This window comes from Portunus trituberculatus, chromosome 40 (assembly GCF_017591435.1).
Source record: "Portunus trituberculatus isolate SZX2019 chromosome 40, ASM1759143v1, whole genome shotgun sequence".
In the NCBI taxonomy this organism is placed as follows: domain Eukaryota; kingdom Metazoa; phylum Arthropoda; class Malacostraca; order Decapoda; family Portunidae; genus Portunus; species Portunus trituberculatus.
Genome location: NC_059294.1, coordinates 21,704,472 through 21,723,856, shown reverse-complemented (window position 1 = coordinate 21,723,856; position 19,385 = coordinate 21,704,472). Strand labels below are relative to the sequence as shown.

The window sequence follows — 19,385 nt, the reverse complement described above, 5'->3', positions numbered from 1 at the left end:
CATGTTATAAGGAAGACGGTATGTTATGTGACAATCTCAGCACTGGTGAAGTTCAATCCCAGATGTGGCAATTGTGTAAGTTTAAATTTGGCACTTGAATTGGTGTGTCTCAACTTTGCCACTTACAATATTATTAGGATGACTTAAAATATGCTTTTTATATGTTTATTTATCTCATATCTCCATAGTATAATAGGAGACTAGTTGCTGTATATTAATGGAAGTACAAGAATATTTTGTGGACATGGATGCGTACTGCACATTCCACATTACACATCCAGCTGCTAGACTGTCGCTGAGCCTGTGAGCCAGTAGCCTGGATATTTGCTGAACAAGACGGTGACCTTGGCAATGGCTGCCTCGGTGTACTGGTGTGAGAATGGTGCCTGCCAGGAGATGCTTAGGAAGTCCAGCAGCCTGTTCATATGGTCTAGAAAAAGTTATAACCTTGGTGAGTGACGCACATGCTACCTGTATACAAAAACACCAGTAATGTTGATACATTATGAATATAAATTCTAATACATTAGTAGTATGTTCTCTCAATACATTTATAATGCCATCTATGTTGATACAAAAATTATATCCTAGAAACAAGCCACATAAGCTGATCAGTGCCAAGAGTTGAGCTCCAGTGGGCGAGAGCAGCATGGTCCCTGACACACATCACGTGTTAAAGAAACCAGTCAATTACTTAAGGTTGGGAAGGTGAGGTTTTTGTTATTTATTTTTTCCAATCAATACCAATCAATAAGCCTACATAAATATATGCCTTTGCAGGGTGTATATCTCATTGTTTGAAGCCTTTCTAGTACCAAACAGTGAGGTTTAGTATATATAGACCCTACAGAGTTATGTATGGTGTACTGGCTGAAACTGCAAATTTTCAAAGTATTATACACTCATGCCTCAGTTTAATAGGTTTCAGAAGCAATGGACAAACAATTTGAAAGTCCCGTGGTATGAATGGACGAACAGTTTAAAAGTCCTGCGATATGGACAGAATTTGAAAGTCCCGCAGTACGGACAGACAGGCAATTTGAAAGTCCTGCGGTATGGATGGCTGGACAATTCAAAAGCCCCATGGTATGAATGGACGAAGAATTTGAAAGTCCCGTGGTATGAATGGATGAACAATTTGAAAGTCCCATGATATGAATAGATGAACAATTTGAAAGTCCTGCGGTATGAACAGACAGACAATTTTATGTTGAAGGATACCATTTTGCAGCCTGAAGTTGCTCCATTTGCTGTTAAGTGTCTTGGCCTAGAGTGTCGCAGTGCAGTTCCTGCCAGAAGCAGTGTCGGTGTGCATGACGTCATCCTGTCGAGTTAACCACATTAAATAAAATAAATTACATTATTTGATTATATCTCATTAAATATGAAGTTGCATTGAATCAAAGTCACATTATTCAAACTCATGTTAATTGAGAGTTGACTGTACCTCTTTGGGTGGTGCAGAAAAGTGTTCTGTATCTTGCAATACATGCTAGGCCTGGGTTACTCTCCCCATTAAATTAGATCCCATTAAACCTTAAGTTCAGTATCCAATCGTTCATTATTTGATCGGGTTTTCAGAAATATGACTCAATCGTGAAGAGATGGAAACCTGTACTTTCATTACGCTATGTAACCTTATTAGAATGCACATAATTATACATATATATATATATATATATATATATATATATATATATATATATATATATATATATATATGGTAATCAAAATCCATAAGTAGTAGTAAATAGTTGATAAATGAGACAAAGAAATGTGTGTAAGGACTGATATGGCATTGTCGTGGCCAGGGAATTAATCAAAGCAACCCCATCCAGATGGACTTAGGCTCAGAATACTTAGTCCACATGGAGAACTGTAGCAGTGCATGCTTTTTGCTCTTGTTGCACTTGAATTATCATAATTTTCTACAACCATGTCAACTGGAGAAAAAGTTAAAAAAGGAAATTGTAGTACTTGAGCTTGAGATGATTAAAATGTTGGAAAGTAATGCATGTGCAAAGTGTGTATGTGAAGAGTATTATGTAAAAATCAAAGTTTCAGATGTTCATAAGGCAAAATCTAAACTTCTGAATATGCTGTGAAGTATTCTCTTGATGTATATTTACAGTATTGAGGAAATGAGATACTTTACACTGTTAGATTGGATAGTGTGTTTGATTAGAGGTAGTACTGTATTTTTTACTGTTTTTCATAACATAATTTGATATTAGCTTGGTATTCACACTAGTTTTTTATCATTGATAATTACAAAAATCAGCTTGTCAGACCAATACTCCCCTGGTTTAGTCCATTAAACTTGGGCATGAGTGTACTATAAGAGTTGTACCCTGACAAGTGAAATGTTGGTGATATTCTGGATAAACTGACTGAAGCCATTGGGATCTGCTGAACAGCACAGCTGCCTTGTGCATTGGCTGAGCACAGACGGCTGTGGTGGTGCTGCCATGATGCTATCTGCTAGAACGGTATACAGGGAGTCGGTGGCCATAGGAGTATGGGTAAACGTCGATTCTATGCCTGTAGGAGGAGGTTGCCATGACCCACACTTCTAGAGATTCTTTGCTGCTAGAGAAATTTGGCAGCCATACATATTTGCCACATTGGAAAGGGTTTTGTTTCTTTTTAAAGTATTCGTAAAGAATATTTACATGTCCCACCTACAGACCACAGGAGGGAACTTTTCATATTGAATGCATATTTTATTAACAGTACATATTTAAAATCTACTTTTCAGGGGAAGTGAGTAGCAATGCCTGGTTGAGCAGATCTGTCCTCCTCCTGATGGGATGGGAAAGGGATTGAACAAGCAAAACTCTTGTTCCTGGGTTGATGAACAGCAGCTCACAGAATTCATATACAGTACATAAGGAACAGTATTTAATTAACATAACAGGCTAATGTTTCTTTTTGTAAGTGAAAGTTTGTTGATTTCACAGCAGTGCTCTTTCAGAATTAAATTAAATCAACACTACCACAATCTATTTTACTAACGTTTTCTTTTGTTTCATATTCTAGAGTGTTGTGTCAAAATGTGATAAACTAGATGCCAAGATTGTTACCCGATGAACTGTCCCTCTTCCTCCCTCACTTGTGATGTGGTCCAATCTTTGGTGGCTGCCTTTCCCATCAATGGATTTCTGATGTTGGCTATCATTCTTAGCAAAACTAAGTACTAATTCATTACTACTTACTAAAGATTAGCTTCAATTTTTGTTAGGAATTAACCTCTTCAACATTAGGACATGTATTTTCCATCCTCCTAGTGCTCGTGACACATCCAAGGGCATGTGTATATTGTCATTGCTGCGTTCTGCTAAGATGGTTTTTTTTTCCCCAGATACTGTAAAAGATCTTTCGGAATGTAGACTGTATATGATACAATGGCTTACTTGACATTCTTCATATTACAAAGGTATATGATTTGTTTATATCAGGATAGGTACTGATGCACCCTGCTGGTAATGATTTTTCAATGGAACCAATAAAAGTATGAGACATTATTATTAGTTTAATATAAAAGTGAAGGTTTTCTGTTGTTTGTCACCCTCAGAAAATGGCCAAAAACAGACAAACTATAATTATTTTCTATAAAAATTGCATGGGGTTTTATTATACTTATTGGTTCCATTAAAAAATAATAATTATTGTCATTCATTGCCATCAGGGTGCATTGGTACCTATCCTGGTACAAGCCAATCATACACCTTTGGAATAGTGATGAAAGTCAAATAAGCTATTATATCATATACAACCTACATTATTAAAGATCTCTTACAGTATCCTAGGAGAAAAAAAAAATACAAATAAATTAGCAGAATGATGCAGTATGTGTGTCCTCGGATATGCCACAAGCACTGCGAGGACGCAAAATACACGGCCTCATGTTGAAAGGGTTAAATAAAAAAATTGTGTGTAAGTAAAAGCAGGGAGAGGATTTTGGTTGGAAATGAGTACATAGTACTCTAGTTTTCCTTGCAACTTTGAAGTAACAACTATGGCACATACACAAGACCTATATGTAAATTGCAGCTTATCTCATTTTCAGCCAAAATCCTCCCTTCTTTTTTAAGGCAGTTATTTAATATCTTATACCAATTAATAATAAGTTTGCATTAGTCCATAAAGTACAAGATTTGTATTACATACATACAAATATATTTAGCACGCTGTCTGCACTAGGCGGCTGCTGCTGGGAGGTTGATAGATAGTCAGCAGCATATCATGACTGGTGGTGTGCTGGGTCCCAGTGCATCTTGCCTCTCAGCCTTTACCTACCCATTGCATCTCTTCTGGGACGGTGTTAGCAGCCTCATTGACTTCCACATGCAGTTCAGCCTCACCTACCTATTGGAGCTAACACAGGCATAAATCATACTTCCTACAGTGCATGAAACCATCCAAGCACCCCAATCCAGCCATTAGGAACATGGTTCACTAAACTCGGCAAGGGAATTACCACCACCACCACCATCAAAGGAATTTTTCAACTAAAGGCAGAGTATACAGTAGCAACCTGTATTAAAACAGATGCTGATGATCCTCAAACATGATACTATCACAGCTTCCTACTAATAGATTACATGTACTCTCTGAAATCTTTCAGTGTGTGGCAGTGGCACCTGCAGAAAAATTTCATAGGGGTGGCCATGGGGGGGGGGACACTTAAAATCTTGGGGTGGCACACCAGAATTAAAAAGTCATAATTTCAGGAATTTTATTTTACTAGTACTATTATTACAACTTTATTCTCCTGTTGCAGATCCTCAGTGCTGCAATTGCATTTTCAGAACAACATTATTCGCCAGTTGCTGTGTTTTTTGGCAAACCTATAAGTACTGTCCACTTTGTCCCTGACACTATAGCGTTTCCAATCTAATGATAGCTGACCGTAGCTCCATAAGAATCATTATACTTACAAGTACATCCCAATGACCCCACCTACTGTGGCATTTTTTTGCCCCTCTCATCAGCTAGATTACTCAATTTACTCAACACCACACCTGGAATGGCACACTCAGCTTTACTATTTTCTCGTGGGACATAAATAATATTTGAGTGTCTTTAAGTGAATAATAATGCACAATGCCAGAGGGTGAAAATATATCAGTAAAGATTAATATGATTAATTAATGCTTAAGTTTCATTTTAGTAGGATACACTTACCAGCAGAGCAAAGCAGAAGAATGTACTGGAAGGTGACGCACAGACGATGTTTGCTCAACTGCTGTGATGTTACATTACCATGTGTATTGTACACGTAAGGCCATCAGCTGAGCCAGCACCACCTCCCCTCTCTCTCTAACATTTCATACAGTTGGTGTAGATTTTTCAAGATTTTTGGGAACATTTCATACAGTTGGTGTAGATTTTTCAAGATTTTTGGGATTTAGACTTTTCTTTCATGCTTTTAAAGGTTAGAGTTAATTTTTCAAGCACTGGCAACACTGTAAAAAAAATAAATAAAATTGGCAATCGATATTTTCAACCGATATTTGTGACTGGCCAGTGGGGTGGCCGCTGCCACCCCAGGCCAACCCTGCTGGCGCCACTGGTGTATGGGTCTGTGGAGAGAGAGAGAGAGAGAGAGATTGATTGAGCAGCTTGAGCTGTCTTGTCTCCATTATCTATTTTTATCTTAAGTTTTCCTTATATCTGTTAACTGTCTTGGCTTTCTTACACTTTGGCAAGTGACCCTTGTCATCAGGTGCAAAGATGGGATTAGTAATGCTGTCCTCTCCTTCCCATAGAGGCATTAAAAATAAGACTGTTGGGAATGCCTGTCACAGCTATATTCTCCCTTTAAAGTGGATGTTAACCAATTACATAGATAGATAATCTATCAGTGATGAATCTTAACTTTTATAATTCTCATCTCTACCCAAACTACTTTGCAGGTCGTGAAATCTGCAGTGAAAGGGAGGTGATCTTTCCATTCCAGTTGAATTCTACAGCATTATGTGTTACTTGCAGTGCATGATATGTTGGCTGCTTGTATCCCCTTTGGTGCGCCTGCTATATTTGACAAAAAAAACAAGACATTTAACAGAGGAAGCGAAATTGTAAAGTTGTATAGAGGTAAACTAATTCTTTTAATCAAAATGATCAGAAAAATATGAACTAAAGTGAAAATGTTCAAAGCAAACAAACATCAGAACATGCCTTGTTGCTATAGATTTATTACCTTTCAAATGTAATCAGCATACACCACTTCCCAAAATGGAAGTAGTTCTGTAGGTTAGGGTACCAAATTAACAATACTATACCAGCTTTAGCTTCAGCCTGATTACAGCTAAATTAGCACACTGTTCCTGTACCTGAAGTTGCCTGCAACTTCAGCACGTGCTTCAAACAATTTAAATCAAATGGTTTCTCCCTTTTGTATGAAAATGGAGGGTCAAGGTTAACTAGAAAAAGGTAAGAATGTAACTAGTTATATTGGCAAAACTTCTGTACCTGAAGTTGCCTGCAACTCCAGCACGTGCTTCAAACAATTCTCTGTTTTGTATGTAAAATGGAGGGTCAAGGTTAACTAGAAAAAGCTAAGAATGTAACTATATTGGCAAAACTCCTGACAAAATGTAACTAATATAGACACAATAATCTATATACCACCAATACTGAGTTATAATCAATGACAACCCTTGGATCTTTTAAGGAGAAGAGGAGAGAGCTCCCCAACTGCACATGAGTGAGGAATGATTGTATAAGTATACTAGGATGCCTCTATTTGTATATGTGAGATAGGACAATACGAGCACAACTTTCCTGTTGTATGCAACAATAGTAATTAATTAATTTATTCATTAAAATAAAGAGCACACAAGCTAACAATTATTACCTATACAAATACATTGAAGTGAAATATTCTGAACACTCATATAATAAGCCTTATAGAGCAATTACTCAAACAAACCATACTTACTCAAGAAAGCATTCTGTAATTGAAATATGCTAGGATCATACTTTTTTACCTGCTCTACATAAAAAATAACTAAGATAATTATAATGAATGAAAGTATCTTTATTTTGGTACCTAAAGTAAAGACTAGTCTCAGTAGAAAAAAAAACAAAAAAACATACATGTAACAAATTAACCACTGACCCAGTGTGAAGATTTTCATAGAAGACTCCCTGGGTCATTTATCAAGTGCTAAGGCATCTGCACATTTTCCTTACCTTTCCTTATGTCTTGGCCATTACAAGTTGCTGGTCAGAGGATCATGGACCTTGGTGACCAACTGAATGATTTTCTGCCACTTACTGAGAGAAGGACTAGTACTGATATTAACTTCACTGATGACCTCTCCTGGGACATTTGATGACAGCACTTCCAATATGACAGGACCACCACCACCATCTGCAAAATTAATCATCATTCATGACTGTTAAATAACATTCTCCATCGATGGCAATTTCCTCACTTGTAACCAACATCAAAGTGCTAATACTCACTAGAATAATTGGCTCATTGTTCATATGACTGGATTAATAACTTTGAAACCTAAACTATATATAAATTTATAGCATTCATAATACAATTAAGAGAAGACAGCAAATGCAAGGGGTGAGATATATCAGCTATCATTGTACTATACTACTAAAAAAAAGGAGGAAAAGGTAAGAATGTGAAGATCTATGTGCCATTAAACATTATCAACCTGGAATAAAGGCAATTAGAAAAAAAAAAAAAAAAAAAAAACAAGAAACTGCAGTGGCAGTTCCTGTGAGAAGAAAACTACCAAAATCCACTTTATCATCTCCATCCATAACTCTGTATTCTTTTTAAAGCTTCTAATTGACTCAACACTAGCAACATGATTAATGAGTGTTTCATTCATCAACCACTCTGTTAGATAACCAGTTCCTTCCCATTTCTTTTTTAAACCTAAATTTTTCAAACTTGTACCAATTATTTCTGGTTCTATCCTGGTTATTGATCCTAAGAATTTTGCTCATGACCCCTTTGTCATAAACCACTTAAATACTTCTACAGGCCCTCTCTTAACCTACGTCTCTCTAAGGAATGCACATTTAGTATCTCCAATCTCGCTTCAAAGGGAATAATATCCCTCATCCCGTATCCTTTTAAACATTATCTTTTGCACTGATTCTAATAGATCTATATCCTTCCTATAATGTGGGGACCAGAACTGCACAGCATAATCTAGCTGCAGTCTGACCAACATAAAATATAACTAATTTGTTATTACACATACTACTACCCATAATTAATAATTATTGCTTAAACCTTCATTCCCACAGCAAACTTACATCATGTCTAACAGCTCAAGGAAAGAAATGAAAGAAATACTTGGTCCCCTTACTTGTTTTCTTTGCAAAGACATCCTGCCCATTTTCTATTTCCAGTTATCAGCCATCAGGCCAATTCCCTCATTCGCCTCTTTGCTGTCACAGGGCTTACACGTAGTCTAAAGCTCATCTCTTTCACCGGCCCATTGTTGTTTTTTCTTTTCAACAGTGGTTGGTTTGTCTTTCGTCGCTTCTTGGTTTGTTTTTCTTCTACCAGGAGTTGTGAGTGTGTTATTATGCCACGTAAGTGTGTGAAATGTTCTCGTTCCCTCCCGTCTCATGGTGGACCCTCATGGGGAGTGTCTGTCATATAGGGAGGTGTTTTGTAGCCTTACTTCCCATTGTGATTGCTGCAAGGCCTTGTCACACGACCAGTTTCTAATGTCTTTTGGATAGTATTAAAGATTGTACTGAGAGGAGGAAGGCTTAGTCTTCTGGTAAGCGTAAGTCTTTCCCTTCGTCTCAGCAGCTGCATAAACGCATGTGTAAGATGGAGGAGACGTTGGGTCAGCTTTCCCTCTTTCTTTCCTCTTCACGGGGTTCCCCCTTCTCTGGTTTCCAGTCTCCGGTTTCATAGGTAGACAATTCCCAGCTGGGTACAAGTGGGGCTGTGCAGAGGCCAGGGCAAGCGGGGACAGCTGGTCGCAGTCACGAGGTTGAGATGGTACCAGCATCTGCTGCAGACGCAAATATAACAGGTGGCTGCCATGCCGTGGTTCCTGGCGCAGGTAAGGTAGTATACGGTGCCCTGGATACGTTTTGCACTGTTTATAGGGGTGGGATTGGTGACAGCCATTGGTCTACCATGCCCAGCGGCCGCCCCACTACCTGGGATATGGAGGTCAATAATTGCCATACAGCTCCCATGCCTGGCAGCCAGATTCCTATCCGGGATATTGATGGTGGCGTCTGCCATACGGCTCCCATGCCTGGCGGCCAGCCTCTTATCCCCTCCCATGGCTTTATTCGTGGTTCAGATAAGGAAATGCCCAGTGCTCCTGGTACCTCTGGCAGTGTTTATGGGGGTGGGGTTAGTGACAGCCATCGGTCTACCATGCCCGGCGGCTGCCTCACTACCCAGGAAATGGAGGTCGGCATCTGCCATACAGCTCCCATGCCTGGCAGCCAGACTCCTTTCCAGGATGTTGAGGTTAGCGTCTGCCATACGGCTCCCATGCCTGGCGACCAGCCTATCATCCCATCACGTGGATTAGGCGTAAGTGAGACCATTCCACGTACTTTGGGGGTGGAGCTTAGTACTATTATGTCTGATGGACTTCTCCATTCCCAGAGTGTGAGTGTTGGTACCAGCCACAAGACTCCCATGCTGGTCAACCAGACTCATGTGCCTTGTGTAGAGCAAGGTTTTTCAGTTTAAAGTTCTTTGTTTTGGCTTCGCCACCATCCCACAGGTCTTCACCAAAGTGATGGCTCCAGTGTCTTCATGGGCTCATCGACACAATATCTTCCTGCGCTGTTAGCTGGACAATTGGTTGGTCACAGGGACGACTCTCCAGGGATGCATAGGCGCCATCCAGGATGTGTTACAGCTGTGTGCTCACTTGGGTATTCAGATCAATCTGCCCAAATCAGACCTGGTACCCAGCCAAAGGAAGCAGTACCTGGGCATGGTGCTGGATTCAGTAAGAACTCTGGTTTTTCAGTTGCCAGAAAGGATCAGCCGGTTTCTCTCAGTGGTGCAGAATTTTTTAGAGGACAGAGCCCCTACAGTGTGTCTATGGAGGTCATTCCTGGGTCATCTCGCTTCCCTGGAGAGGCTTGTCCCAGGTGGCCGGGTACGCTCTCGGCCCCCTCAGTGGTGCCTGAAAAATCATTGGAAGGCAGCGTCGGACCCTCCTTCATGGCAGGTTCCTCCTTCACAGTGGTGTCTGGCAGACCTCTCCTGGTGGATGGATCCAGGTCATCTAATCAAGGGAGCTCCCTTTGTGATGGCACCTCCGGAACAGTCTCTGTTTTCTGATGCATCCCTTCACAGTTGGGGTGCTCATCTGGGGGACTCTCTAGTCTCGGGGGTGTGGTCTCCTCAGGAGCGGAGGTTTCACATCAACCACCTGGAGATGATGGCTGTTTTCTGGGCTCTGCAGTCCTTTCAGCAGGAAGTCTCAGGCACAGTGGTGTCTCTCATGTCAGACAATTCGACAGTGGTGGCCTATTTGAGAAACTCTGGGGGCATCCGGTCCGAGTCTCTCTCGGGTCTGGCGGGGGACATTCTCCGGTGGTGCGAGGACAATTCAGTCTTTCTTCTCCCAAGGTTTGTGCCAGGACGGTGCAATGCAGTAGCAGATGTCCTCAGTCATGAGTGTGTGGGGTCAGAGTGGACCCTGCATCCTGCAGTGTGCAGGCAGGTCTTCTAGGTGTGGGGTGCACCACAGGTTTGCCACTGCCTTAAATCACCAGTTACCTCTTTATGTACCTCCCCTGCCCAATCCAGGAGCTTGAAAAGAGGATGCTTTTGCCTTTCCATGGGAAGGCTTGGATCTATATGCCTTTCCTCCCTTCTCTCTGATTCAGCGGGTGCTAGTTCGAGTCAGAGATTCCGCTTGTGTTCGCATGACTCTGCCCTGCGGTGGCACCAGGCAGACTGGTTTCCTCTGCTTCTGAGTCTCCTCAAGTGTTGCTACAATGGGCCTCTCTGCTCCGCCAGCCTCATCGCCACCTCTTTCACAAGTAGCCAGGGGTTCTTCACCTTCACACGTGGAGACTCTCCAGCATCTCTTCCGAAAGAGAGGCTTTTCACGGAAGGCTGCTAGATTTATGACCCCACGTCCGGTCAGACAGTCCTCTGCCAGAGTCAATCAGGCAAAGTGGTCTGTCTTCTGTGGGTGGTGTAAGTTGAGGGGTTGTCATCCTCTCTTGACATCTGTGATGGATTTAACAGACTTTAATTTTTCTTTGGGACACTAAACATTTGTCCTTACCGTCCATTAGGGGCTATCGTTCTGCTTTGGACCCCGTTTTCCAGTAGGCTGGCTTGAATATCTCACAAGATAAGGATCTGTCAGCTCTGTTTCGGGGGTTTGCCAAGTTGGCTCCCCCTCGTTCACTACGCGTTCCTGCGTGGGATTTATCCTTAAGTTTTACGCTCATTAATAAAGTCCCCTTATGAGCCTCTGCGTTTGGCTTCTTTGAGGGACGTTGCACTGAAGTCCTCCTTTCTCTTGGCTTTAGCATCTGCTGTGGAAGTTCGTCACTCAAAGGGTTGGGCTTCTATGACTTTCTCTTTAGCCTCGGATTTTCTAGCGAAGACTCAACTCCCAGTTGATGTATTGCAGTCCGACTTCACCATTCCTGCTCTTTCAGAGTGCCCAGTTAGAGCCATCAGGGAGTACCTTCGCAGAACCAGGGACTGTTGTCCTAGATGTTCCCGCTTTTTTGTGACAGATTCTGAGCCTTGGCATGTAGTGCATCCTCATACTATTTCCCACTGGATATGTCAGGTTATCCAGTGTGCGCATGTAGATGTGTCTGAGGAGGAAATACGCTTGGTTCAGGTGAAGGAACATGAAGTTAGAGCAGTGGCGACGAGTGCCTTGTTCAGGAAAATTCGGAATATTCCTGCCGTTCTTCGAGCAGGAACCTGGAAGAGTATGTCCACTTTTGCTTCTTTTTATCTCATGGATATTACTCATAGGTATTTGGATACCTTTTCTCTGGGCCCTGTTGTTTTGGCTCTCAGGGTAATTCATTAAGTTTTCTTTTGGGTTCCTTATATATATGGTTCTATGTATTCTCTGCTGTGGGGTTCGAGGTTCTTGGACCATTCTCAGGGCGAAAGCTATTATGCTCCTCTCACTCCTCTGGCTTTGTCCCTCAATCATGGGATACAAGTGCTGCACCCACCTCAGGATATGGCCTCTGCCTTGTAAGTTTTGGGTTTGTACTGGTGTGTGTCTTGGGGAGTGAAAGTTGTTCTTAGGGGTGAGGTCATCCTCTCTCCTATACTTGGGACTCAGTTCTTAAGGGGACCGTCCGGTGGCCATGGTATCGAAAAATATCGAAAATCCCTAAAACACCACCAGAGCATCCCCAAACATATGGCAACATAGTGATGGAGTATTTTGGGGAAATACGCTAAAATACGTGGGGTATTTAAACTTTAAAGGGCCCCTATTTGTCTGAGCATGCGCTTAATTGTTCACCTAGCAGTGACTAGGTACGGGATGTAAATCGAGGAGTTGTGACCTTGTTGTCCCGGTGTGTGGTGTGTGCCTGGTCTCAGGCCTATCCCAAGATCGGAAATAATGAGCTCTGAGCTCTTTCCGTAGGGTAACGTCTGGCTGTCTCATCAGAGACTGCAGCAGATCAAACAGTGAATCAAACAGTGAATTACACACACACACACACACACACAAGATTAGAATAGGTTTGGTTAAGATAATTTAATATTCTGACACACAAACAAACACACACACACACACACACACACACATTTGGTACTGAGGCTTCATGACGCCCACATAGGCATCACCGTATTGAAAGGGTTAATTCTGAAAAGTGTCAGGTTATGCATTTAGGTAAAGACAACACAAACTTTAGCTATGAGATGGAGGGATGTTGGCTAGAGGCATTAGAGGAAGGAAAGGATTTAGGAGTAGTGATAGACAGGACTATGAAATTTTCAAAGCAATGTTTAGAAGCAAGAAATAGGGCAAATAGGATCCTGGGTTTTATAAATAGAAATGTTAACATAATATAACATAACATAACATAACATAAATAGGATAAGAAAGGGCCACCAGGGCCCATCCAGGTTGTCCTGTATCAGTCGCACAGCGACCTCGTCATCAGTACTTAAAGATACACTTACAAGTACACAATACATTATATAATAATTCTAAATATTTGGCCCATCAACAGGGCTAAGTCCTGCAGCAAAATCCTCTACAATTTGTGGTCGTTAGTTATAAAAGTAAAGAAGTGGTGCGTAGCTTATATAATTCCTATGTTAGGCCCCATTTAGTGTATTGCATACACCCAGCACAGGCGCGGAACACACTTCAAACACAACGAAACATTTATAGAAACCATAAAAACATACCATGGAAGCGCAATATTACCGTCAGGAAATATTGGAAAAAAAATATTGTATTTGACCCAACTGGCTGGTGACGGGTGGGTGAGGGCGGGTGTAGGGTGTTGGCTAGGGGACCGTCGGGGAAGCGGCCTGGAGGCAACACCGGCGGCGGGACATCCATATATAGCCTTTATCATCTCACCAAACCAAAATTAAGCCACAGAGAGAAATTTTGACTAGACTAAATGAAATGTTAGACTGGTGGCTACCTTGTGACACATGTTTGGCCGAGGGTAAGTGAAGGAAACAAATATGAGAGGGTAATACAGACGCCTTGCTCTTTTTATGCTCCTTATACCATTACTTGAAAATATTTGCGTACTGTTTTCACTCTCATATGTAAAGAAAACCTAACATTAAGTGAATAGCCTTATAAATACCTTTAATACACGAAGATTAGGCAGTATGGAGTGTTGTGGTGAAGGCTTGCTGCTGGTGGTTGGTACTTCTTGAAAACTGTCGGTAATATAGCAACACTTCACTTTATTTGTGTGTGTGTGTGTGTGTGTGTGTGTGTGTGTGTGTGTGTGTGTGTGTGTGTGGGTGTGGTGTGCATGGGTCAGTATAGCCCACCGCCACAACTGTGTTCACCACCACCACCGCTAAAAGACTACTGCCGTAGCAAAAGATTGTCTGTGAAGACAGGACGCATGTATATATATGTTTATGATAAATATCTGTTACTAAATCTCTTATTAATGAGACGCTATGCTTATACAAATACCACATGTCGATTTATTGGTTATTGTGACATCTTCCTCTTCGTTATCGTGTCCAGCTTTTGTTATTTGTCAAAGCAGGAAATATTAAATTGTATCTTGTTGTACAGCGAGTGTGGCAACTCCGCGAGGCAATAAACAAGGTGCTTAAAAGGCAGACTGTACTATTTTTCATTCACCATTTCTACCGCCTGATATACGAGTATTTCTGACAATAAACCAGGGTGACAGGACACTAAGTAGAGGAATATAGACTTTTTTCTATCTACATGCACATCTATATTGTTAATTATTTACGAATTTATTGACTTATCTATCTGCCTGCCTATCCATCTATCTATTTGTTTGCCCAACTGTCTATTTACATATCTATCAACCCATCAAATTACCCGCTTATCCATCTATCTTCACACAAGCATATAAATACCATGAGTGCAAATGTGCAGTTGTCTGTGGCCACGTTTAGTTTTATTCATGAACATCAAATCAATAAAAGGAAAAATGAATGACGGAGTTGGTGGGTGTCTACACTCTATGTATGTGTAATGAAACAATACTGTGTTGACTGACTTGAAATTCCAGCATGTGACGGAACTGTATCAAAACGTGACAAGGATACACACAACTGATTTTGTGTTTGTCTGCAATTGGGGTCAAAATTGCAAAAAAATAATCATGCCCGTCCACGACAACACTGAACATGCAACTGGACGATCCCACGCTCCTTGTCCACACACACACACACACACACACACGAAGGTTGGTGAGTTGTGTATCATTCCTTTGAGATGACGCCAAAATACCGAAAAATGGCGGATCGAACCCGTTGCGTAACTTTGTATCATATTTTGACACGCAACGGTGAAGCACTATCCTGTCAACACTGCTACGCAACGGTGATCCGATACGTGGAAATGCAACAAGTGTGTACACGCCTTAATTAAAACACAAACAATATTCATACACAGTGTTACACCCGCAACCCCGACCGCCGCCCCTCCACCGCTCGTCTGGTCCCGCGGCACGCAGGGTGGCCAGCCAGACAGCCGAGGTGACTCTGGGCGGCGGACTAACCTTCCTTCAAGACGTGTTTGTGTCCGTGGTGGAGGAATGAACTGATGGTGGTAGTGGTGGTAGTGGAGGACAGGATTCAGAGTGAGTGAGTGAGTGAGTGAGTGAATAAGTGAGTGAGAAAGAGGACAGGAAAGAATAAAAGAAAGAGGAAAAATAAGAATATCTTATCAGAGCACAACATTTTCTCTCCCTCTCCCCCCCACCCCAGGTCTCGTGTCTGGTGATGAAATGGACGTCTGGACAGTGGTGGTGGTGGTGGTCAGTTGCCAAATGAAAATATTCTACGTCACCAGCTCCACCTTGAAAAGTCGCTCCAGTTTGGTCATTACCACAGACTGATGGAAAGTTTGAAGTTAATTTGGGCAGCATGACGTTATGAGGATAATGAATATAATGATGTAAGAGCTGGAGAACCACTGATGAGAGAAGAGAGGCGAGAACTGAAGTGACAGGAAGCAGCACTTCCTGCTTGCGTCACGTGAGCGTATTGCGCGCTGGTTGGGCACGTGGTAAGAACCCAGTGAGCATGGCGGGAACTTAGTGAGCGTGGCGGGAGCCTGATCACATGCGTGTTATGACCGTAGTTAAACCCGATTGGACACAGTGATATCGTAGCGATATCAAGGGACGTACGCAGTAAAGGCTTGGTAGATACGTAGCAGTGGAGGGATTTCGCAATTCCATCACGTCTCCACTACGTCCTCAAAAATTTTATGAACGTGTTGAGAACCTGCTGCGCGTAGTAAGGACCGCCTCTGGTGTGATGGGGCCTTGACACGGAGAGTTTATCCCTGTCAGTGACGCACAGCAAACTTGTCTCAGCCTCCTCGTCTCCTCTCCACTCCCCGCTGTTCCCCACACTCTCATCACTCGCCTTTTAAATCTCATTGATGTTTACTTGATTGATTGATAAGTTTATTGTTATAGCAGTGTATACACCATCGAACTGTTGTCAATTTACGTATGAATGAACCTAACAAATTACCAGCTTATGTATCTATCTATCTACACACAAGCATGTAGATATCTCCACCAGCACCGCCAACACCCACACCTGCCCACCTTCGCCATCATGAACGGCAGTGTGTCAGTTTACACAATACTACTAGTATTTCCATGCCACTATATTTTAGCATCATATCACCTCAGACGCTGGTCAACAAGACGAGACACCACACAGCACCCAACATCACAAGAGACACCAGACTATATTTTAGAGGAGAGAGAGAGAGAGAGAGAGAGAGAGAGAGAGAGAGAGAGAGAGAGAGAGGAGAGGAGAAATGACGACACACACACACACACACACACACACACACACACACACACACACACACACACACAAAGCTATGGGCGGCGTCAACAGCTCCACACCCACTGCCACCCATATTTGTCCCGCCCATGCATGCTCACGCCCAAGCTTCCCCAGTCAGCCCATACGCCTCCGCAGCCGCCCTCACTATATAATGAAGTGACTCAAGACACACAGATCCACGTGTTCCGGAGAAAACTGACGTCTGGCAGGCGACATGTGACACCTTCCTAGTACAGCCTGTCCATCCCGTCTCTGTCGCATCACCGTCCCATCACTAATGACTCTGTGGCACCATTAATAACTACCTTTCACATCCACTCACTCCCACACGTCACGTCACCCCTTCAGTGCATTATTATACAGCTTTCTATTAAATTATCCGCCCCATTACCGTCCCATCACTGTCTCATCATGTTTGTTACCTCCACTCTATTAATAGACTCACCCTCTCACTGAGCAGGTGGAGCTGGTGGACTAGGTTTTATCCCTCCCAGTGACGCAGAGCAAACTTGTCATGAGAGCCACGCTCGCCACCGTCTCATCACTTGCCTTTTAAATCCGATTGATGTTTAATTGATTGATTGATAAGTTTATTGTTGTAACAATGTATACACCATCGAACTGTTGTCAGTTTCCCTGTGAATGAACCTATCAAATTACCAACTTATCTATCTATCTATCTACACACAAGCATGTAAAATCTCCACTAGCACCGCCAACACCCACACCTGCCCACCTTCGCCATCATGAACGGGAGTGTGTCAGTTTACACATTACTACTAGTATTTCCATGCAACTATATTGTGGCATCATATCACCTCAGACGCTGTGGCGCCATGCAGCAAATTGTTGACTAATTTCGCTTCACTTGCAAACCAGATATTGTTTTGCATCTCTTTCAACTGATAGGAAAACAAGTCGATACATTATGCATTTTATTATATCAAGAGATATTGTGTTGCCATTAGAAATATATAGGAGTATCATTCACAAGATATCGTCATATCAGTAGGTATGAAAAATAAATACAAGTAACAAAAACTGCACCACGTTACAAGACACTGGCCAGACACTTAAATTAAGTATTGCATTGAAAGACTCACAAAACATCATCTCGGGAAACACGTAACAATACCTTTGTGCTTCACAACAGGAATGATGAGTGATGAGCAGAGGAATCGTGACCCAAGAGGTTACCTTCCTCTCTTAGTCTACACTCTCCTTCCTTAAATACTATATACATATGTACACCGTACACTCCTATTACAATGCTATGCATAACTTCTAAATATTACCGTTTTCTGCTGGTGTAGATAAGGCATTGCAAAAAACCATACCCGCTACATATCTACAACTGTCTACAAATTCTACAAATTTATCAACCCAATCTACAAATGGTCAATGAAATACACTACACCAGTGATGAAGATCTGTGGCCAACCTTCAGAACTTTATTGGTACGTCTCCAAGAATCACCCTTTTCTTCTTTCTCTTCCTTTTTTTCCTCCTCTTGTTCCTTTGGCAACACCGGCAGTAGTAGCAGTCTGGTGTCTGTTGTATGTCATGCACGCTCACTCCAAAAACTTGCCTCACTTCTTTGGCGTTAGTAGTACTGAATCCTGGAACAAGAGATGGAACAATATTGAAATGGCGTCCTCCTCAATGCCTGTTGTCTTGTAGTACACAGGGTTGGGGAAGGAATTGTGGATGATGTAACGATAAGGATGGTATGTTAAGGAGAGCCAAGGTGGATCGGGTTTGCGTGAGTGGCTCTGTAGACCTAAGGAGGAAAACTGCCGTACCAAACCCATAATACCAAAACAATTGTTCAGTTTACTGTCCATATCAATTTGGAACACTGCCGAACCTGTTATAATGGTCAACAATTTGAAATCATTGAAACTAGCTTTGTCAAATCCCTTGGATACTGCCAACATGAAAAACCTCATAGTACCAATAAACGCACTTACAATTCACTACAAGCACACAGTATGCACCAATACTGACACCACACCACAAAACACACCATACACAACTGACACACACACAAACAACTTAAATCACTCAAAACTAACCCAAAACACCCTGCAACACCTCAAAATATAAAAAGCTCACCCAAAACACATTACAGACACCCAAGTTACCAATATCATCCCTAGACACACACACACACACACACACACACACACACACACTACACTAGCTAAGTGAACACAACTACAGAGAGAGAGAGAGAGAGAGAGAGAGAGAGAGAGAGAGAGAGAGAGAGAGAGAGAGAGAGAGAGAGAGAGAGAGAGAGAGAGAGAGAGAGAGAGAGAGAGAGAGAGAGAGAGAGAGAGAGAGAGAGAGAGAGCAAACAAATCTTAACAGAAAAACAAGAACAACAACAAAAAAACCACAATTTCCTTTACTCCTATATCCAGGGCAGAACACGGAGACACAGGCTTGCCCGACTTTAGTGAACAGCGGCGGGCAGTCAGTGTGGTGCAAGGTGTAGGTAATCTGCGCCGTGAATTGACCGCCCACAGCCTCCGCCACGTCCACCTCATTCTGCCTGTCGTCACCTGGGAACGAAGCGGGTAATCAATGATAAAGGACACTTGTTATAAGGGCCCACTGACACTGAGCTAGCCTGTTGAGGGCCTCAAAACATACTCAAAAATCCTTGTATAGGCCCAATTCACTCTTACACACACCCACGACAAACCACACATACCCAAACCCTCTTAAAATCTCAATAACATTCCAGAACACACTAAGAAAACACAGAACAGGTTAAAATACCTCCAAACTCACTAGAAACACCCAATATTTAATGAAATATCCCCACACACACCCAAAAGACCACTAA

At 42.1% G+C, this 19,385-nt stretch overlaps 2 long non-coding RNA genes across 6 annotated transcripts in view; both read right to left on the bottom strand.

The window, feature by feature from the left end:
- Positions 1–188: 188 nt before the first annotated feature.
- On the bottom strand, positions 189–2,767 carry LOC123515949. Its single transcript, XR_006678029.1, has 3 exons — positions 1,448–2,767; positions 1,222–1,324; positions 189–430 (listed from the first exon to the last, which is right to left on the bottom strand). It is a non-coding gene; the product is annotated as an uncharacterized LOC123515949 (long non-coding RNA).
- A 1,957-nt stretch (positions 2,768–4,724) lies between these two features.
- The window catches only part of LOC123515948, a 16,377-nt gene continuing 1,716 nt past the window's right edge, over positions 4,725–19,385 (bottom strand). Inside the window, exons 1-3 of one of the 5 annotated variants that reach the window (XR_006678026.1) lie at positions 16,980–17,014; positions 7,201–7,381; positions 4,725–5,585 (exon numbers count right to left, since the gene is read on the bottom strand). This is a non-coding gene — a long non-coding RNA (uncharacterized LOC123515948). Of the gene's footprint in view, positions 5,586–7,200; positions 12,480–13,809; positions 13,872–16,979; positions 17,015–19,385 lie in introns of those variants that run through there. The other 4 variants (XR_006678028.1, XR_006678027.1, XR_006678025.1 and 1 more) reach the window with 4 other exon arrangements.